Source organism: Stenella coeruleoalba (assembly GCF_951394435.1).
Source record: "Stenella coeruleoalba genome assembly, chromosome: 9".
NCBI classification, from domain to species: domain Eukaryota; kingdom Metazoa; phylum Chordata; class Mammalia; order Artiodactyla; family Delphinidae; genus Stenella; species Stenella coeruleoalba.
In genome coordinates this window covers 40562585-40583649 of record NC_137155.1, presented here as the reverse complement: position 1 = coordinate 40583649, position 21065 = coordinate 40562585, and the positions used below count along the sequence as shown (strand labels likewise).

General features: G+C 33.8%; 1 long non-coding RNA gene across 1 annotated transcript in view; it reads right to left on the bottom strand.

Moving 5' to 3' along the window:
* Positions 1–474: 474 nt before the first annotated feature.
* The window catches only part of LOC307191609, a 164067-nt gene continuing 143476 nt past the window's right edge, over positions 475–21065 (bottom strand). Inside the window, exon 3 of the long non-coding RNA XR_013829806.1 lies at positions 475–2119. This is a non-coding gene — a long non-coding RNA (uncharacterized lncRNA). The remainder of the gene's footprint in view (positions 2120–21065) is intronic.

The following is a 21065-nucleotide window of genomic DNA, read 5'->3' as shown; positions in this document are numbered from 1 at the left end:
ACAGTATGGACCTGGAGGCCCTATTTAAATAGACTGAAAAGAGCTACGTATTTCATATATGTCACAAAGCAATAAGAGGACATAAAGAGAGAAAGAAAAAGAACTTTCAGGAAGATTTTGAGCAAACCAGTATGCAGCAAAAGATATAAATAGGAAAGTTCTTGGGATGAAAAGCCAAAATGCAGGTTAGGGTCTGGTTCTGAGAATCTTCCTGTTCCCTAGTTCTTTTGAGGCCTAAACCCTATAATGAACAAATTTTACACATTCTTTCCTATTTTTTGAAACATTTTCTCACTGGCGTGAGGGACCTTAATGTGACTTTTTTCAATTATGAAAAGCCAAGGACACGGGGACACAGTTTACCAATTTGCTTTATATTGAATTTCTCTTAAAATTTACTCACATATTTTCTCATATATTGATACATGTTTTAAGAACTTAAATAAGTTCTAAATAGAGATTATACACACTGGATCCTATATATATTATGAAGTTATACTTTATATATATACACTATATACATACTTCATATATATATATAAAATATATATTACACACACACACACACACACACACACACACACACACACCGTGTTTACTAATAGAAAGGCTTGATATTGTTAAATTGTAAGTTCTCCCGAAATGGATTTGTAGCTTCAAGACAATCCTATCCAAAAATGCAGCAGGCTTCTATTTTTAGAAATTGTCAGGCTTATTCTAAAATACATAAGCAAATACTAAGTATCTACAAGAGATAAACCAAATCTTAAATAAAAAAAAAAAAGACAGCGGTCTTAACACTACTTGATTGCAAAAATTTATATAAATCTACAGTAATCTTCACTGCCTGGGACTGACAAAAGGCTAATAAGTTCAGTGACACCAAATAGAGAGTCCAGAAATGAACCCACGTATGCATGGCCATTTGACTGTCAAAAGAGGTACCAAAGCAATTCAGTGGGAGAAATGACAGCCTTTTCAACAAGTGGTGCTAGAACTGGTTATCCCATAAGGGAAAATATAAACATTGAACCTTAGTTTTATCATATCTAAAAGTTAACTCAGCATGAATTATAGAACTAAATGTAAAAGTTAAAATTATACAAATTCCCAAGGAAAACAGATGTATTCGCCACCCTGGAGTAGGCAAAGATTTCTAAGATAGGTTATAAGAAGTACACACTAAAAACACATAAGGTGAAAAACTGGATATCAAAATTTAAAACTCTTCTCTTTGAAAGACTATTTAGAAAATAAGGCATATCACACATAACAGAAAATATTCTTCATATACTTCCTGCCAAAGAACAGGTAGACAAAATAATGAACTGAGAATTCAATAGTAAAAAGTAAACCCAAATCAAAATAGACAAACTATTTGACCAGACCTTCCACAATAGACAAAAATGACAAATAAGCACATGAAAGTTAGCTCAATATCACTGGTCAACAGAGAAATGCAAATTAAACCCCAAATGAGATTCCATTACATAACCGTTAGAATGGCTAAAATTTAAAGGACTCAAAAATTCCTTGTAACTTTTTACCTCAGCTGGGCAGCAATATAATGAAATAAACTTCTTAAGCTAACTTGATAAAGTCAAAACCAACGCACGTTTTTTTGAGGCTTATATTATTGAACTGGTTGTTCTCCACAACCTAGTGGAAAGCTCAGACAAAAATGCAAAATGACAGACACAACGCTGAGGAAAAAGGAAGTAAGTCAACAAATATGTATAAGCCGTAAAAAGTTAGGTTCCATCCGAATTAAACTCTTTTGTCTTTATTACAAAGAAACAGTTCAAAGTAAAATCACCTGAGCTCCTTGCACATGACTCACTTTACTCATTTTATACTACTTAGCAGTCAGAAGATGCTTCTTCTAGCAAACAGTATCTTCCCTACCCGCTTCACTCCAATATAATAGTGGTCTTGGTTTTTCATACCTTTAAGCTACTCAAACTGTTATGAGAATTAAATGAGATGTACATGAAAGCATTAGGTAAACCACCAAACGTTACTGCAGGGTCATCACTTACCATTAGTTGTGCCACCACCATCTTCTCACTGAGCTGTAGCTGAGTCTGCAAGAAAAGCTCTGATAATTTTCTGGACCTGCCTGAAATAAAAATAAATAAATAAATCTATCAGATGTTACAAACACAACTTCTATAGAACATGGAAAATGCTATCTTCTCACTTTTTATGTTAACATAATGTAATCCAGCCCTTAATGGTTGTTTAATTTAAATTTTCTCCTAACTATCCATCCAACATTCCCTCACTTAGAGTCACCCAAACATAAGAGGTAAGTATTTCTTTGAAGCAAAAACTGAAGAAGTTCAAATGGACACTCAAAATAACCACCTTTCAGGTGGGTACTGTTTTGTACCACTGCAATTTTCCTAGAAACTAAATGCTTCTGAATAGCCTTAAAATTACATGACCTACTTTTTATATTTATTAAACATTAAAAAAAATTATATGGTCCTTGGGAATAACATTACTCAGATATTTCTCTGCAAACTTCAGGAGTCCAGTCTACACTGATAACAGTAACAGTGTGAAGCAAAGCTACTTCTAGGAAATATCAGATAAGCAGATTAGAAATACAGTGGAAAAAGAGGGACTAAACAGTGAATTGGGACATGATTAAAGAAAATAATTTATTGATCACAATATGTTCTGCTTCAGCAGCTTAAGATAAAAATGTCCAAATTTTTAAACTTATTTTGTGACAATTTTAGACCCACATTTAAAAGTTTTAAAAACAGTAGTTTACACCCCAAGAAGATCCTTTCACTCAGCTTCTCCTTATGTTAACATTTTAACCATAGGATATTTATCGAAACTAAGAAATTAACCTTGATATACTATTTTAACTAATATTTTGAACATATTGAGACTTTATTAATTTTTCCTCTAACATTATGTTTATGTTTCAGGATTCCACACATTTCGTTGGCAGGTTTCATTAGTCTCCTCCTGTGATTTCTTCAGCCCTCCCCTGTCTCTCATGACACTTTTGAAGATTACTGATCAGTTACTTTTTTAGAATGTCCTCCAATTTAGAGTGTCTGATGTTTTCTCATGATTAGGCTAAGATTTTGCATTCCTGGGAGAAATCATACAGAGACACTATGTCCTTCTCAGTGCATTATAATAGCAAGTATATGAGGCCAGTATGTATTACTGGGATGTTGACCTCGACAACCTGGTTAAAGTGGTGCTTGCCAGGACTCTGCGCTCTATAGCTACTATCTTCCTTATTTAATTACTAAATAAATGTGTAGGAGGAGGACACTGGAGATGATGCAGATATTTCGGGCCTGTTTATTTTATACCTACTAGTTCTCACATCCATCTGCGGATGTGAGAACTAGTTTAGGTTTTCCTCTAATTGCACAATTCTATTTAGGTTTTCCTCTAATTGCACAATTTAGGTTTTCCTCTAATTGCACAATTCTATTTCCCTCTCCATTGTTGCTCCTCTGACAACTGTCCCAGTGAGGTATAGAGGGACACCTCATTACACCCTGGTGAGAATGGAAGTCCAAGCTCTTTAAGTGGTCTCCACTGACATAATGGGGGTCTTAGTTACTGGCTTCTGGAGATGAAAAGTCCTGGCTCCCTACTTGACCTACAGTGACACCACTCAAGTGGGAGGATTGGGGCATCCTGTTACAGAATAGTGAGAGCAGAAGAGGGGAAGGAGGGGACCACTAAAAAAGAAACCTAAACATAAACAAAACTAGTTTTTTTAGGGGACAAATAAAAACTAGATAAAACATAACATCATAGGAAAACAAAACCTGTTAGGATGCATACCTGAAAGTACACTGTGCTTTAAATAAAACTGAAAATAAATCATGAGTGCTTATTTGATGCACCATAACAGAGACACTAAGTAAATTTAAAATAGTGCAAAAACACACTCTGGTTCATGAATTCATCATGTTCATGATAACAGTTCTCCCAAACGCCAAGAAAACTATTCTCAGTATGTAAATGCAGCATTTATGCCAAAACAGCAGAAGCCCATCGGTGCCAAAACAATAGCAGCAGGGGCATTTGCAGCCTTCCAGGCTGACAATGGAACTGAGTTACCAGGAAAGGAAACATGCTTCAATGATGTAAGGAAGCTAGCCTAAGGACAGAATCTGAGAAACAATGCACCAGAAGAATCCTACACAATCTGGGCCATCAGGAACTGGCACCTTTGATGTAAAAGGCACAGGAGAGGCAATAAGTCACAGTTTTCTGTTCTTTCACATTGATTTGCAAGAGATAAGGAATTATTAGAAAATTATCTCGTAATACTTATTCTTCAAATTAGAAATTGTAAACCAGTAAGGAGTTTTAAAACACCAAACAGATGGCATAAAATCAGGTACAAGATGATTGCTACATAGAGAAATACTAATTAAAATGATAAAATTAATTTCACTTTTTTGTTTAATAGGCCATTTAAAGATTTAGGTTGCTTGTACACTTCACATGAAAGTGCTTTCCATTTTATTTGTGTATCTTAATAAAATCTGGGTCTAGAAAACAAAATATAATTTCTAATAAAGCTGATATAATATATCCATCAGTAAATCAGATAAAATATACATTAGTATCTTAAATTTTCTTTATACTTTGTAAGTAACATCATTAGTTGAATGATTATAACATTACCTTTTACTATACCATTCTTTTCTATTGGGTTGGCCAAAAAGTGCTGTTTGTTTTTAAGTAAAAATAAAAGACAAATTTTTCATTTTCACCAAGAACTTTACTGTACAACGTATTTATGCTTCTGTTCCACTACCTTCTGCCATTTTTCAGGCAACTTCATAATTCCATCTTCCCAAAACTTTTTATCTTTTTGAGCAAAGAACTGTTCCAGGTGCTTTAAACAGTCTTCCAGGGAACTGAAATTTCTTCCATTAAGAGAATTTTGTAAAGACCTAAATAAATGGAAATCCAAAGGTGCAATGTCTGGTGAATACGGCAGATGAATCAGAACCTCCCAGCCAAGCTGTAATACTTTTTGCCTGGTCATCAAAGAAACATGCGGTCTTGCGTTATCCTGATGGAAGATTATGCGTTTTCTGTTGACTAATTCTGGATGCTTTTCGCTGAGTGCTGCTTCAGTGGGTCTAACTGGGAGCAGTACTTGTTGGAATTAATCGTCTGATTTTCCGGGAGGAGCTCATAATAGAGGACTCCCTTCCAATCTCACCATATATAACATCACCTTCTTTGGATGAAGACTGGCCTTTAGTTTCGTTGGTGGTGGTTCATTTCGCTTGCCCCATGATCTCTTCCATTACACGTTATTTTACAGTATCCACTTTTCATCACCCATCACAATGTTATAAAAATGGAACATTTTTGTTATGTTTAAGTAGAGAGTCGCATGTGGAAATACGGTCAAGGTTTTTTTTGCTTAACTTATGTGGAACTCAAACATCAAAGCGATTCACATAACCAAGCTGGGGCAAATGATTTTCAGCACTTGATCTGGATATTTTGAGTACGTCTGCTATCTCCCATGCGGTATAACATTGATTGTTCTCAATGTCTTGATTTGATCGCTATCAACTTCGACTGGTCTACCTGACCGTGGAGTATCATCCAGCGAGAAATCTCCAGCACAAAACTTCACAAACCACTTTTGACACATTCGATCAGTCAGAGCACCTTCTCCATACACTGCACAAATCGTTTTTTGCATTTCGGTTGTGTTTTTACCTTTCTTGAAATAATAAAGCATAATATGCCAAAAAGTTTGCTTTTTTTCTTCCATCTTCAATATTAAAATGGCTACACAAAAATTCACCAATTTTGATAGGTCTTTTTTTTAAATTCACGCTGATATGACAGCTGTCACATACAATCTAACAAAACTGTTTCAAATGAAGTTAAAGACAACTAAGTGCTACTAGAGCCATCTTACGGAAAAAACAGAACGAACCTTTTGGCCAATCCAATACATATGTTACCTAACTGAACTAAAGACACAGAGTACTAAAAGAGATCATCTAAAAGGCTGTAATTCATCCTAGCATTCCTAGCCCCAAATAAGATTAGTCCTGAAGACTGAAAAATAAAATTGTAAAAGCCATATAAATATATAAAGCCAAAGGCTTTGGTGGGGGAGGGGGAGAAAAGAAATTTTTATCTTCTTCTATTTTAATGCCCTTCCCATTTAAATTCTTAATTTTACATCAATGCTCAATAATAAACTCATTCAGTTAGCAAATACAGATATTGGAAAACCAATAAAAGAGAAATGTGGAAAACAGCTAATGGGTATTCAAGAGTGGCTAAACATTAGTTTCTTAGCCACTCTTATTGCTGTAAGTCCAACTCTCTTTGAGTTAAGACCTTACTAGTTTGCATTTAAGATTTATCAGTAATAACGGAAGTTCAAATGGACAGTAGGGAATTCCCAGGGAACAGATAAAAATAAATATCTGCCACCTTTTCCAGCTATTCTACCAAATAAGGATTTTTTTCCTCTAAAATATATTTACTAACGCTTTTCCAAGCCTAAAGTATAATATGGTTTCTCCCCCTTGCCTTGGAAGAATTCCAAAACAAAACACTTTATAAAATGATATTCATGCTAAGTAACTTTTAGAAAAACAATATCATGATCAAAGTATTTATTATTAAAGGAGAATATATTTAATTCCAAAACATGTTTTTAATTTTCTTAACAAAAATCATAATAAGAGGAAAAAAATTTAACAAAAGTCCCAAGACCCTTGATATTTACTTCAATATTGTATTTTTTTCACGAATATTTAAAAGATATGACAGAAGTCTAGGTTTCATAAATACAATGAGCTCAGACTATAGCATCAGTGAAAATATTATATCATAATAAATCATCTATTGGAATGGGTAGTAACCAAATAATAATATCCAATATCTGAATATTGAGGCTTTTAGGCTATTAATAAATTTCACCGAAACGTTTTGTGATAACACCACTGTTTGTTTTAAACTGAAGAATCTGTGAAATTAAACAATTTCAGTATTTTATTTTCAAAGGTTATTAAGTTCAAGAGTGCTAAGAAAAGCCAGGAAGCCTCTCTCCAAATATGCCAAATGGCACCAATGCTCAAGCTATGAGTCAAACCAGAAATTCCCACTGTTAATTTCTACCTTAAATTCTGAAGAATTGATTTTTGATTAAATCATGTTCATTAGAAAACTTTAAGCTGCAGCTGACAGACTTTCTATTAGTGAATGTACAAAATAAAACATTAGCCATCTGTTAAAATCATCTTTCTACCTTTTAATGAAAAATTTTTATTAGTTGGTAGAATTTCTCTATTTTCCAGGAATAAAGGACACAAGAAACTTCCATTGTTCAAGCTGACAGGGCTGCCAGACAGAAGCCTCATCAGTCACTGAATTGCCCTTGAGCAGAACAGTTTTATGATATTTCTAAAGAGTCTGTTTGGACCTGAAAATGTTCTTCCACTTAAACACACTCTGGAAGTAGACACATTTTCTTTCTATTCTATTCTCAGGCAAAAAAAAAAAAGGTATTTTTCTTTACTGCCTTTCTTTGTTTTCCACACGCACATTCAATAAACTGTTCTGTCAAGAGAAAGAGCAAAGGGCTCAATTCAATAAAAAATTGCAGTGATTATGCTATGCAATTTCGCTCCTGCTACTTTATCACAATTTGCCATTCAAGTGGACACTGCTGTGCTCCCGGCTTTAGAGGGGGGGAAAGTCCATCAGGTGCTGCAAGGTCATTTTATACCAGAAAGACACAAGTCCAATTTGAGAGTGTGCCTAGGTCAGATTGTCAGCAGTCCTTGTATCATAAGCCAAAATCATGACTTCATGCGACACAAAGCAACCAGAACGGATCATTATCAAATAACGCTTATTTACCTAACAACTCTCAGGGTCTGAGTTAATCGCTGTTACATAAGAAGCTGCACAGTTCAAGCCTCAAAGGCACGACTTAAGTAGTTAACTGCTCTTTATTACTGTTCCACCTCAAGGCCATTAAGGAGTGTGAAAAACTAGAAATGAGCTCAAACTTGGGAAGATGATTCGGTTGGTTTGTTGTGTACATAGACTTGAAAAGGAAAAAAAATTAAAAGTCTCTACGGTCCAGATGATCCAGGTCTCCTTTCAATTAGGGTATTTTTCTGGAAACTCTGTGACTTCAGAATTGATTTAATATTAACATAGTAAAGATTTCTGCAGACATTTTTGTATGCATGCTAAAAGCTGCGGCATGCTTGTACCTTTTATGGTTCAGTATAAGAGAATATTAAGGTATTTTACATGTTTTTAATTCATAGTAAGTCATGAATATCTGGTATGCGTTTTACACTTACAGCACATCACTTCAGACTAATCATAGTTCAACCGCTCAACAGCCCCATTTGGCTAACTGCTACTACAGGAGACACACCGCTGTAGAGTCTTACAGGTAAAGACAGACATGTATAAAAATATATCAGACATATGCCAATATCTCTAAGGTGCTCATAGATCTCAAAAAAGGTAGAAAGTTTCTATCTGGACTGTCAAGGACAGTTCATGACTACATTTGCTCTACTGTGATTAGCATCTATCTAGTCATGGTTTTAACAGCAAAGTATGTAAGAAACTGTATTTATTAGGGGCTTTACTTTGAGATTGGAAAATAAAGTGTATATGAGGAAGATAATGTATTTTTGGTGTGCTTGGAGGTGACTTTAAGAGGACAGTCAGTTATATAGAAGCTAGCTTGAATGCTTTTATTCCTTAATAAGTGAAACGTAATGATGAATTGAACAGCAGTGACAGCGTCTGGGAAAAAAATTGAGTACAGGGAAAAAAGCAGCATTGAACCTACAGAATTAGCAGGTCTTTGGAGCCTAAGCAAAAGTTCCATACCAAGGTGATTCTGATATATCAACCCTGTAAAAGCAGGAAAATGAGATCACCAAAAAGGTTAGAAATGGCAAATTTCTAAAAGAAATTTAATGAAAGAAAAATTAATAAGCCAAAAATAATAGAATTAGAGTTCAGATATATTTAGTTGAGAAACAGGAAAACAAATAAGTGGATGTGATCTTCAACAAGATATTTCAAATAGATATCATGACTAGATTGCAGAACTGAGAATTGTGCAGAAAGAAGTAGATGTTAGAAATATGAAAGCTGAGATAAATGAGAGAGAAGATGTTGAGAGAAGAAAACCCAGCAGAACCGTGAAGAATTTCACATGCAAATGTCTACAAGGTTAGAAGAGAGGCAGAGACAAAGCAGAGAGATAAAAATCAAAATGCAGTTTATCTTGGAAGCTGTACTACTATGATGCCTCAGAGGTTATTCACAAAATCTAGTTTGGAGACTTGCAAAGAACATGGTAAGGTAAGTGACCCCCACTGCTACACACCATCATAACATCATGAAGATATTCAATTAAATATTTTAAAAATTTCATATTGGAAACTATACAAAGATGCATATTGGAAAATATACAAAGATGCTTCATACTGTTACACTCTGAATCAGGTTTTATGATTTGAAAAACAAAACACTGAAGAATGCCATTTACTACCTGAAAGAGGTTGGGCCATATAAAATGAATTTTGGTAGAATTAAACTCTAGAAATTTTTTTTGCACGTATTCCATTACCTAACTTACTCCCAAAAAATACAGATTGAGGCTGGAGGAGCAAAGGATAAGAAATATGATTTTAGTTGAGAAGGTATAGACCAAGGAGAATCTTATTTAAAGCTAGAATGTGACTGAGAGCTGTGTAAATTAAGCTGATCCCCACTGTGTAGCTGAGAAGATTTGACCTGCACAAAAGTAGGCTTGAAATTGGAAGACAGTGTCAATTAACCACACTTTCTGAGAAACACGGTGTCTGCACAGTTCTTCCCTCATACATGATGATAAAGCTATCGAAAAATGCAAATGAAAACACTGCAATACTTGCAGAATAAAGGCATCAAGAATAGTATCTGGAAGATCCAGAATACACGTAATATTTGACACGGACATTTCAGGAATGAGGAAAAGAAATGTTGGAGACACAATAAAAATATTAAGCTGAGAAAAGTGGTAAATACCTAAGTAAATCTAAATCACTTTTTGTTTTATAGGACAATGATAGTACTGAGCAAGAGCATTTGTGTCAGAAGAGTGACCAGTGTTACCACACTCTGTAGTACTTGGATTCTTTGGGAAACAGGAAAGATGCTGACTGAATATAAACCTGGATTAGTAACACGTTTCAATAGTAACCTCTAAAAGAACAAAAATAAAGTGTGTACCTTCAAAGTTAGTTAAGGAAAAAACTGGAATGGATGGGAAAGTATATTCAATAAATAAAAAGCAAAGACTGGGTAAAATACAAAAAAACCTCCAAGATATACAGTGATGTTGGGACAAAATGCCATCTTATACTTCTTGTGCGGCCATCAGTTGTTTAAAACTTTGTTCGTATACCCAAGTAGTGAAATTGGGAGAGTTCTGATTTTTATATCATGTTTAGGTGAACTTCTACTCTTGAGATACTTTAAAACTTTTTATACACAACATATATTTGTTTACTAAATGAATTATAAAAGTGTACAATAATTTGTAGCTATTGCTAAGAGGATTAACAGGTGCAAAATTGCTGGTGAGTACATCAACAGTAATAAGTATCAATATCACTTGAAATGGATGTTCCCTTTGTTCTTTACAGCAATGTTTAATTAGGATTTTATCATGGGATGAGAAAGATTCATTTTTTTAAATGTTCCTCCTGACTTACTTATAATAGCAAATGTCTATCACCAATATTCTTCATTACAGTCTCTATTCTGCTGACCCCCTTCTAACATAAAGAACACAACAGAAGAGATGGTGTGTTCAACATATACGGATGTTCAAATATAGGGACTGGTTAAATAAACTGTGGATCATCTTTACGAATGAATAGTATGAATGCTTTAAAAATAATAATATCACAGAAGGTTATCAGTGGCATGGGAAATGTTTAATATATGTTAAATGAACATTTTCTTAAGAGTATATACTACATGATACCTTACTAAGGACACATACACCACAACGCAAAAAGTGACTCTTTATATGTTGTTTAAGAATTCTCTATTTTCCAAATGTTCTACAATAATCAGGTACTGTAACTATGTAATGAGATAATTACAAAATAGAGTAATCCATAATTTGACTATACAATATTATATGTCACCACACAAACAATACTGATATTGATAAATAAAATTGCTCATTTTTGCATATAATAAAAAATCCACGGTTTAAAAAACATCAGCACTCACATAATACGGTACTCACTGTAATGAAATAACCCATAATGTGGTGTTGTGATCCACACAAATCAGCCACCAAAGTGATTGTTTCAGAATCTAAGCTCAGCTAATTAAAAATGTAAGTGAACGTGTCACAAATACGCAGGCATCTATATAGCACACTATACTGAAAGACTTCTCAAGCACTCTTCGTGTGGTATTTAAGTCTTTTTTCATCCTCTGTATTTCAGTGAACATCCTGAAAAAATACACAGGATAAATATGTACACAATCCACTTTAATATCAGTTTGGGTTTTTTGTTGTTTTTTTTAAACTAAAATGCTTGGAAACCTTTTTTTTTTCCTTAACATCTTTATTGGGGTATAATTGCTTTACAATGGTGTGTTAGTTTCTGCTTTATAACAAAGAGAATCAGTTATACATATACATATGTTCCCATATCTCTTTAACAGTATCTGCCTCGTACCTTTATAACAGTAACAAAGACAAACAATATCATCACTTTAGGAAGAAAAATATATTCCGTTTTTTAAATATTTTGTTCTCTAATTCTTGAAATTTTAGGATTTAAAAGTAATTCAGTTTTTGATAAAATTTGTAGGAACCAATTAGAAGATAAATCTTCTTTAAAGCTTACCTGTTAAAATTTTGCTTGCCACTAGGCCATGCATAGTCTATATGTATCAATTTTACTGTTTGACCCACTCATAAGTACTTGTATAAATAAAAATACAGTTTTTTTAATATTTAAGTTGGATACATTAATAAGTGCCTTCCAGAACATAAAATAATGCCATCCCTTTCCTTTATCCAATGTATCCTTTTCCTTTATTTAAGGGGTGGATGCCACTGTTTCAGAGATTTCTTACTGTTATTATTTTAATTACCCAGGTCCTGTTCATACAAACTTGTGTATATAGAAAATCAATAAGCAAAAAAGGAAAATACAAAATAAAAAAATCATACATTGATGCTTTTAGAGGGAGAATTTTTTACAAACTTACAAATCAACCAGCTGTTCAAATAAATAATGTATGCTGCAGCTGGCTCTTACATGGGCCTGAGTGTCCAAGAGGAGCAGATGTCCCAGTTCTATAAATGTGCTAGTAGAAGGTGGTCCTAAATTGAGATGGAAACAAATGGTGATGAAAACCTACAAGTGAGCATTTGACTGTAGAAATGATTCAATATATATTTTTCTAAAATTTTCTATAAACATTAAAGTGCTTTTCAGCTAAAAGCTATAAAAATATCCTATAGCCTCCAAAAGAGCGAATTGATCTCAACATTGATTTTCTGTTTGTTTTAGATAAGCTCTTTCTCCTCTATACTATGCAAGTGAATGTGTTTTTTTTTTTTAATTTAGAAAAGTGTTTAGAACCTAAAATGACAGTAATTCAGACAATTAACACGGATCTCTCTACAGTGACACTTACTTAGTGATTTAAAAGAGGACCTGTAGAGCCCATACCTGCTCATAAGTAAATGCCAAGATGAAAAATCTCAAACCAAATAATGAAAATGTTAAAATATAATAGAAGTCCTGTTCTCAAGAATATCCACCTAACGGGGAAAAGAGATTTGAACAAATAACAGTATTTCAACTCCAATGAGTGAAGGGTGCATACGAAACAATAGTAGCACAGATGAGTAATGCCATGATGAGCACGACAGGAGGCCAGAGACAGTTCTCATAAAGAAGAGGACTATTAAACTGGTTTCAATTCTTTATAGACACGCCCTGAGTAAGCAACATAATGGAAGGGAAAGTATTCTAGGCAAAAGGTATAACATGTACAAGATCAGGTATATGTGAATGAGCATAGTAAATAGGTTTGGAATGACTGAAATACAAAGTAGAAAGTGGAAGCAAGAGTCTGGGAAGGAAGAAAGGGGAGGTCATGAATGATCTTTTAGGCGATACTCAGAGTTTAGCTTTTATCCTATAAGCAATGGAAATCTACTTAAATTTTCTTGAGATAAAACAACATATATTGGATTTTTCACAATACGAAGGTAAAATTCCTCATTTCACTAGTTAGAATAAAGAGTGAATACACTGGAGGTGTAGATGGGATGACACTGATGCCATCCATATGAGAAAAGATGATACTTGGAGCTAATGCAGTGAAGATGGAGGCCATTTCCTAGTCAAAGACAAAGTATCCTTCCTTAGTGACCTGAAGTAAGATCCAAACTCTTGGTCTGAGCATTAACTTTCTCATAAATTTGAACCAATCTTCCATTTTAGCCTATTAGCCTATCCCCAACCATATTCCCATACCAACTCCATTTCACTACACTGGATCAATGTTCCAAACTAAGACCTAGTCTTCCCCACCCATGTATCTCCTAAACTCATCTTTATCCAGCAAAGTTAATTACAGCTCTTTGATGCCTTTCAAATCACTTTGGTTTTATCCCCTGTAATACCGAGAAAAATATCTTCCACATGGTAGAGTTCCAATAAATGTTTGGAGAATTTAACTGACTCCCTTGCCTCTCAGAACAGTTGACTTCTTTATCCAATATAAAACTGCTAGCTCAGGGCTTCCCTAGTGGCACAGTGGTTGAGAGTCCGCCTGCCGATGCAAGGGACACGGGTTCGTGCCCCAGTCCCGGAAGATCCCACATGCCATGGAGCGGCCGGGCCCGTGAGTCATGGCCGGTGAGCCTGCGCTCTGCAACGGGAGAGGCCACAACAGTGAGAGGCCCGCGTACCGCAAAAACAAACAAACAAAAAACTTCTAGTTCATGGCAAAGTCAGGGGTATACTTTAATCTAAGACTTTGAGTTGTCAGCCTACTTCTTTCTTGACCATACCATAAGACTTGTAACAGTCAAACTGCCTCTACCTAGGTGTTCCTCTAGCATTATAAACTCAACAGTCTTATCCAAATTAACTGACTTCAACTATTGCCTATCTTCCAGCTCTTGCCAATATCTGTTTATTAAATCATCAATGGCACAGTAATCTAGATTTAACACTTCAAAGTCAGCTGAAATTCATCCACCCACAACAGGACTTCAATTACTCCCCAAGTTCTGTCAATTTCATGTCTGCAGTGCTTCTTTGCTCCATTTCACTCTATGCTGGACTTTGAAATAAGATCCTAACTTCACTCTATGCTGGACTTTGAAATAAGATCCTAACTTCACTCTATGCTGAACTTTGAAATAAGATCCTAACTGTTCTCCCCACTGCCATTAAACCCCTTCTTCATCCAATTTATTCTATAGATCAAAACAAATTAATCTTCATAAAGTACAATGCTGACCATGCCACTGCAATGATAAAACAAAGTTTTAATACTACTGAACACTATTTTAAAGTGTTTAGCTAATACAATTAGCAAAGAAAATTAATTGAAAATGAAGAACATATATTTTCTTTGGAGATGATATTGAAAAAAATATCCTATTCTCAATAGTAATAATTTTTTAAATTATAAAATACCTAAAATTATAATATAAAAATGTCTTTATACTGAAAATAAACTTAATAAAAATAAACTACATAAAATTATACAATAATGTTGGAAAATCAAAATAAGAATAAAAAGGCTTAAGTGGAGATAAACTCCCTTTTTCTGAAATTAATATAATTCCATATGATTGATAATTAATATATAGTACAATTTTAATGTTTCCTATTTTTTTTTTATTGTTTTTGTTTTGGGAACCAGAAAATAATTAAAAAATGAACACACAAGAACATCCGTCCCAAAAAGCTGAGAAGTGTTCGGAAAAAAGTCAGTAGTATAAATAAAACATTCTACAGGTGTAGTAATTTACTATTGTTGTGTTTCAAATTACCACAACATAAGGTGCTCAAGACAATGTCCATTTATTACATCTCTTTAGGTCAGAAGTTCAGCACCACATAGGTGGGTTCTCTGCTTGGGGTGTAACACAACTAAAATTAAAGGGTCAGCTGGCTGCATTCTCATCTGAAACTTGGGGCCTTTTGGATGATGGTGTAGGAAATAATGTATGCCGCTACTTCTCACTGAGAAACACTTCACCCTGGCTCTTCTAACAAGGCTAGATATGGAATTGAACATCTAGCACAGGCAGAAGTAAAATCTAGCAAAGGGAAGCATGTCTGTTGCCAGGGCCCAGGCCACTGCATGATGGTAAAGTAAGTAAGCACATAAAAGGTAGCCACACCATTACCTTGTTTATATGTTTCATATCCTTACTTTAACTCTTTAACTATGTTTATAATTTTAACAACCCTCATGTCACCTTGGTTCAGGGCAACAATATTAAAACATCTCCTTTTGGGCCTATTGACAAAGAAAGACACTGCCACCTCTGTAGTCCCACCCATTGTGAAGGTAGCACTGGGCTTAGAATACATTATTCTAAACATACAATTTTCCTCATCACACATTTTTTTCACGTAATCCAACGCATTTTCTGAAAAAGTGTTATTTGTCTAAAAATATTTTAGGGTCAGCTACATGTAGTACCTACATTTTTCTCTAAAAAGAACAGCATAATATGTATATATTCCAAATATATCTTAAAATAAATGCAGTTATGCTTACACAATAGTAACAACATATTGTAAAATTTGGTGCTGGTGGACAGCAACATTTGAAAAAGCAACTCTAATTCCATGGTTTTTAATATGAAAAGAAATCATACATAAGACCTAGAGAAAAACTCACTAAGGCTGTTAAAATAAGGATGGGTCATTATTACAGCTATTTATCTAAAAGACAAATAATCGATTAACAACTTATCATCTGTAAATTATGGCATGAGATAATTTTATTACCAAATTATTAGCTGATGTTATTTCTAATCATGTTCAACCAGTGATTGGTCCTCTCCTCCCCAAATGGTCAAATCATCTCAGGGGCAACTATGAGAATATGGGGATTCCTTTGCAATTGTGATTCTACTTAAAGCAAATTTAACCCATGAATACACTTATGCTGCAGGGTATTGCCATCTAATCCTTTCCTTCTTCTAATCCACACCCTTGGAATTAAAATGAGAAGCTTTTGCACTTTAATGAATGCACAAAAACAGTATCAATATTTACTCAACAATATTGTTTAAATTTCCCAGTGCAAAAAGAAAATGGCCAAACTCATTTCCACTGACAATTACTCAGCATGGACTCAACTGGCTCCCACCAATGCTTTCATATCCTTGATAAACACAATAGTTTGGATGAGTCCATGTCTCTGCATACACATATTTTTTTCCTAATGCTCTGAAAAGAAATAACGTGTTAAATTTGCTATTTAAAAAAAAATCAGCCAGCTTGAAACCAGAAAATTCCTAAGATGATAGGAACAAAAAATACAACTTTGTAAAAGGGATAGATCCTTGTTATGTGTGTCAAAATAGTTTTCTGAATGTCACCAGGTAAGAGAAAACTATGCGCACTTAAAATGACAGTTAAATGAGTATCTGCATATGTTTTTGTGATTGGAATTATTAAATAGAATTTTATTAAAAGATTAATACATTTCTCTGTGTCTTTTTCTTTAAAATAGCTGGAAAAGGTACACAAATGCAATAAGTTTCTGGTTTTTGGCTTTGTGTATTTTTTGTTTGTTTGCTTACCTGCAAAAATAGCTAAAATGCTTCTCTTCTGTTCTACAGGATATTATTCTACTTGTATAAAGAAAATCATATCAAATCTTCTAGTCTATTCATCGGGACCATACCCTAAGTCTATTTCAATTTAAAAAAAAAAAAGTAAAAATTTAGGTGTTTTTTTTTTTTAAATAAACGCAAAACACTGAAGAAGTGCCAATTGTAATAGCTAATCCCTGATGTTTCTTGTCTGTTTTCCTGACTGAAGGAGCCTTTTTTATAATAAAGAGAAACATATCTCATGTCAAAGCCAAGCAAGGTATCTTCAAGATTTACTGAGCCTAATACTTGCTTTATTTAATATTCTGAGTGAATATACATCTATGGACACAGAAGAAAAAAACTATTTTATAACTAATATGTCTGAAGTAAAAGCAGAAATTTAATCAGTAGATTGTAATTTGGAGGTTTAGAGATAACTAGCATTATTTTTGGTAAGTCCACCTCCCCTCTAGGTTTTAGTTAAAGAATAAATCAAATCCTTAATAAATTTTAAAGTACTGAAATCATATCAAGCATCTTTTCCAACCATGACAGGATGAAACTAGAAAATAATTACACAAAATAACTGGAAAATTCACAAAATGTGGAGATTAAAAACATGCTAATGAACAAACAAGAGATCAAAGAAGAAATAAAAAAAGAAATCAAAAAATACCTTGTGACAAACAAAAATAAAAATATACCAAACTTTGCGATACAGAAAAAGCAGTTCTAAGAGGGAAGTTCATAGCAATAAATGCCTACCTCAAGGAACAACTCTCATATAAACAACCTAACTTTACACCTCAAGGAACTAGGAAAAGTAGAACAAACAAAACCCGAAGTTAGAAGGAAGGAAATAAAGATTAGAGCAGAAATAAATGAAATAAAGACGAAAGAGAACATCAATAAAACTAAGAGCTGGTTCTTTGAAAAGATAAACAAAATTGACAAGCCCCTAGCTAGACTCAGCAAAGGTAAGAGGGAATGCAAATAAATAAAATCAGAAATAAAAGAGGAGATATTAAAATTGATACCACAGAAATATAAAGGATCATAAGCGACTACTGTGAACAAGTATATGCCAACAAACTGGACAACACAGGAAAAAAATGAATAAATTCCTAGAAACCCAACCTACCAAGACTTAATTAGGGAGAAACAGAAAGTATTTATTAGCAGATCAATTACTAGTAAGGAGATTTATTCAGTAATCAAAAACCTCCCAACAAACAAAAATTCAGGACCAGATGGCTTCACTAATGAACTCGACCAAATCTCCAAAGAATTAATAGCAATCCTTCTCAAATGCTTCCAAAAAAACAGAAGAGGAGGGAATTCTTCCAAACTCAAGTTAAGAGGCCAGCACTACCCTGATACTACCAAAACCAAACAAGAACACTGTAAGAAAATAAAATTACAGGCCAATATCCCTAATGAATATAGATGCAAAAATCCTCAACAAAATATTAGCAAAGTGAATTCAACAATACATTAAAAAGATAACAGACCATGATCAAGTGGGATTTATTCCAGGCATGAAAAGACGATTCAACATCCACAAATCATACAATGTGATACACATCATTAACAAAATGAAAAATAAATATTATATGATCATCTCAACAGATGCAGAAAAAGTGACAAAATTCAAATCCATTTATGATAAAAACTCCCAACAAAGTGGGTATAGAGAGAATGTTCCTCAACATAATAAAAGCCGTATATGACAAGCCCACAGCTAATCTCATACTCAATGGTGAAAAGCTAAAAGTTTTTCCTTTAAGATCAGGAATAAAACAAGGATGTCCACTATCAACACCTTTATTCAACACAGTATTGGAAGTCCTAGCTAGAGAGCAATTAGGCAAGAAAAAGAAAAGGCATCCAAATTATAAAGGAAGAGGTAAAACTATCATGGTTTCCAGGTGACATTATATATAGAAAGCCATAAAGACTCCACCAAAAAACCACCACCAAAAAAACAGAATAAATAATTCAGCAAAGTTGTGGGATACAAAATCAATATATTAAATTCTGCTGTATTTCTATACATCAATAATGAACTACCAGGAAGAGAAATTAAGAAAACAATCCCATTTACAACTACATCAGAAAGAATAAAATACCTGGGAATAAACTTAACCAGGCAGATGAAAGACCTGTACACTGAAAACTATAAAACACTGATGAAGGAAACTGAAGAAGACACAAATAAAGGGAAAGATATTCTGTGCTCATAGATTGGAAGAAACAATATTGTTAAAATGTTCATACTACCCAAGGCAAATTACAGATTTAATGCAATCCCTATCAAGATTCCAATGTGTTTTTCACAGAACTAGAAAAAATAATTCTGAAGTTTGTGTGGAAACACAAAAGACCCTGAATAGACAAAGCAATCCAGAGTAAGAAAAACAAAGCTGGAGGCACTGTGCTCCCTCATTTCAAACTACATTGCAAAGCCATAGTATTAAAACAGCACAGTATTGGTATAAAAACAGACACAGATTAATGAAACAGAATAGAGTGCTGAAGCAAACCCACACATATAGGTCAATTAATTTATGACAAAGGAGCCAAGAATATACGATGGGGAAAGAACAATCTCTTCAATAAATGCTGTTAGGAAAACTGGACAGACACACGAAAGGAATAAAACTCAGCCACTGTCTTACAACACACAAAAATCAAATCAAAATGGATTAAACCCTTGAACATAAGATCTGAAACCACAAAACTCCTAGAAGAAAACAGATGGTAAGCTCTTTGACATAGATTCTTTGAAATATGACCTTCATCACCAAGACCTGACATCAAAAAGCGAAAGCAACAATAGCAAAAATAAACAAATGGGACTACGTCAAACTAAAAAGCTTCCACACAGCAAAGGAAACCATCAACAAAATGAAAAGGCAACCTATTGAATAGGAGTAAATACCTGCAAATCATATATCTGATAAGGAGCTAATATCAAAAATATATAACTCATACAACTCAATAGCAAAAATAAAACCTAATTTAAAAATATGCTGAAGATCTAAATACACATTTTCCTGAAAAAGATATATAGATGGTCAATAAGGACATGAAAAGATGCTCAAGATTACTAATCATCAGTGAAATGTAAATGAAAACCATAAAGAGTTATCGCTTCACACCTGCCAGAATGACTAGTATCCATAAGATTAGAAAGAACAAGTATTGGTGAGGATGTGGAGAAAAGAGAACCCTGGTGCACTGTTGTTAGAAATGTAAATTGGTTCAGTGACAATGGAAAACAGTATAGAGAATCCTCAAAAAATTAAAAATACAGCTACCATATGATCCAGCATTCCACTTCTCGGTATTTATCCAAAGAAAATTAAAACGCTAACCAGAAAAGATATATGAGCCTCCATGTTCATTGCAGCATTATTTTCAAGAGCTAAGAAATGGAAGCAACCTCAGTATCCACCAATGGATGAGTGGATGAGGAAACTGTGGTATATATATGTACAATGAAATATCATTCAGCCATAAAAAAGAAGCAAATCTTGCCATGTGCCACAACACGGATGGATCTTGACGGCATTATGCTGAGCGAAATAAGTCAAAGAAAGACAAACACAGTATTATGTCTCTTACATGTGAAATCTAAAAGAAAAACAAATAAACCAAGTTCATACGTAAAAAGAATAGAATGGGAGTTGCCAGAGGATGGAATTGCGGTGGAAGAAAAGGATGAAGGGGATCAAAAGGTAAAAAGAAAAAAAATTAAAAACAAACTTCTGGGGAAAAAGCGATACAGAAAATAGATATATAGAAGGATCATTGAGATAACATGAGGGCCAGATGGAAAAAAAATTTAATAAAAGAGTTACTCCTCTTCAGTCTTGCTTTTTCCTTTTCTAAAAAAATTCCATAAGTTAGTGGAATGCCTAGTGAACTTCCAATAAAGTCTGTAATTTAATAATAGTATAGCAATGTTAGTGTCCTAAACAAACATCAATGATAACAAAAACAAAGATTGTACCCTTTGATCTCTTCCAACAGAAACATTATATAAACCTATACTAAGCTACTGATGACAGTCATTTAATAAATACCTATTAAATCAATGGTTGAAAGAAAAATTAATGACTGAATCATGTAATTAGATCATTGCTCCTTCTAGTATCTT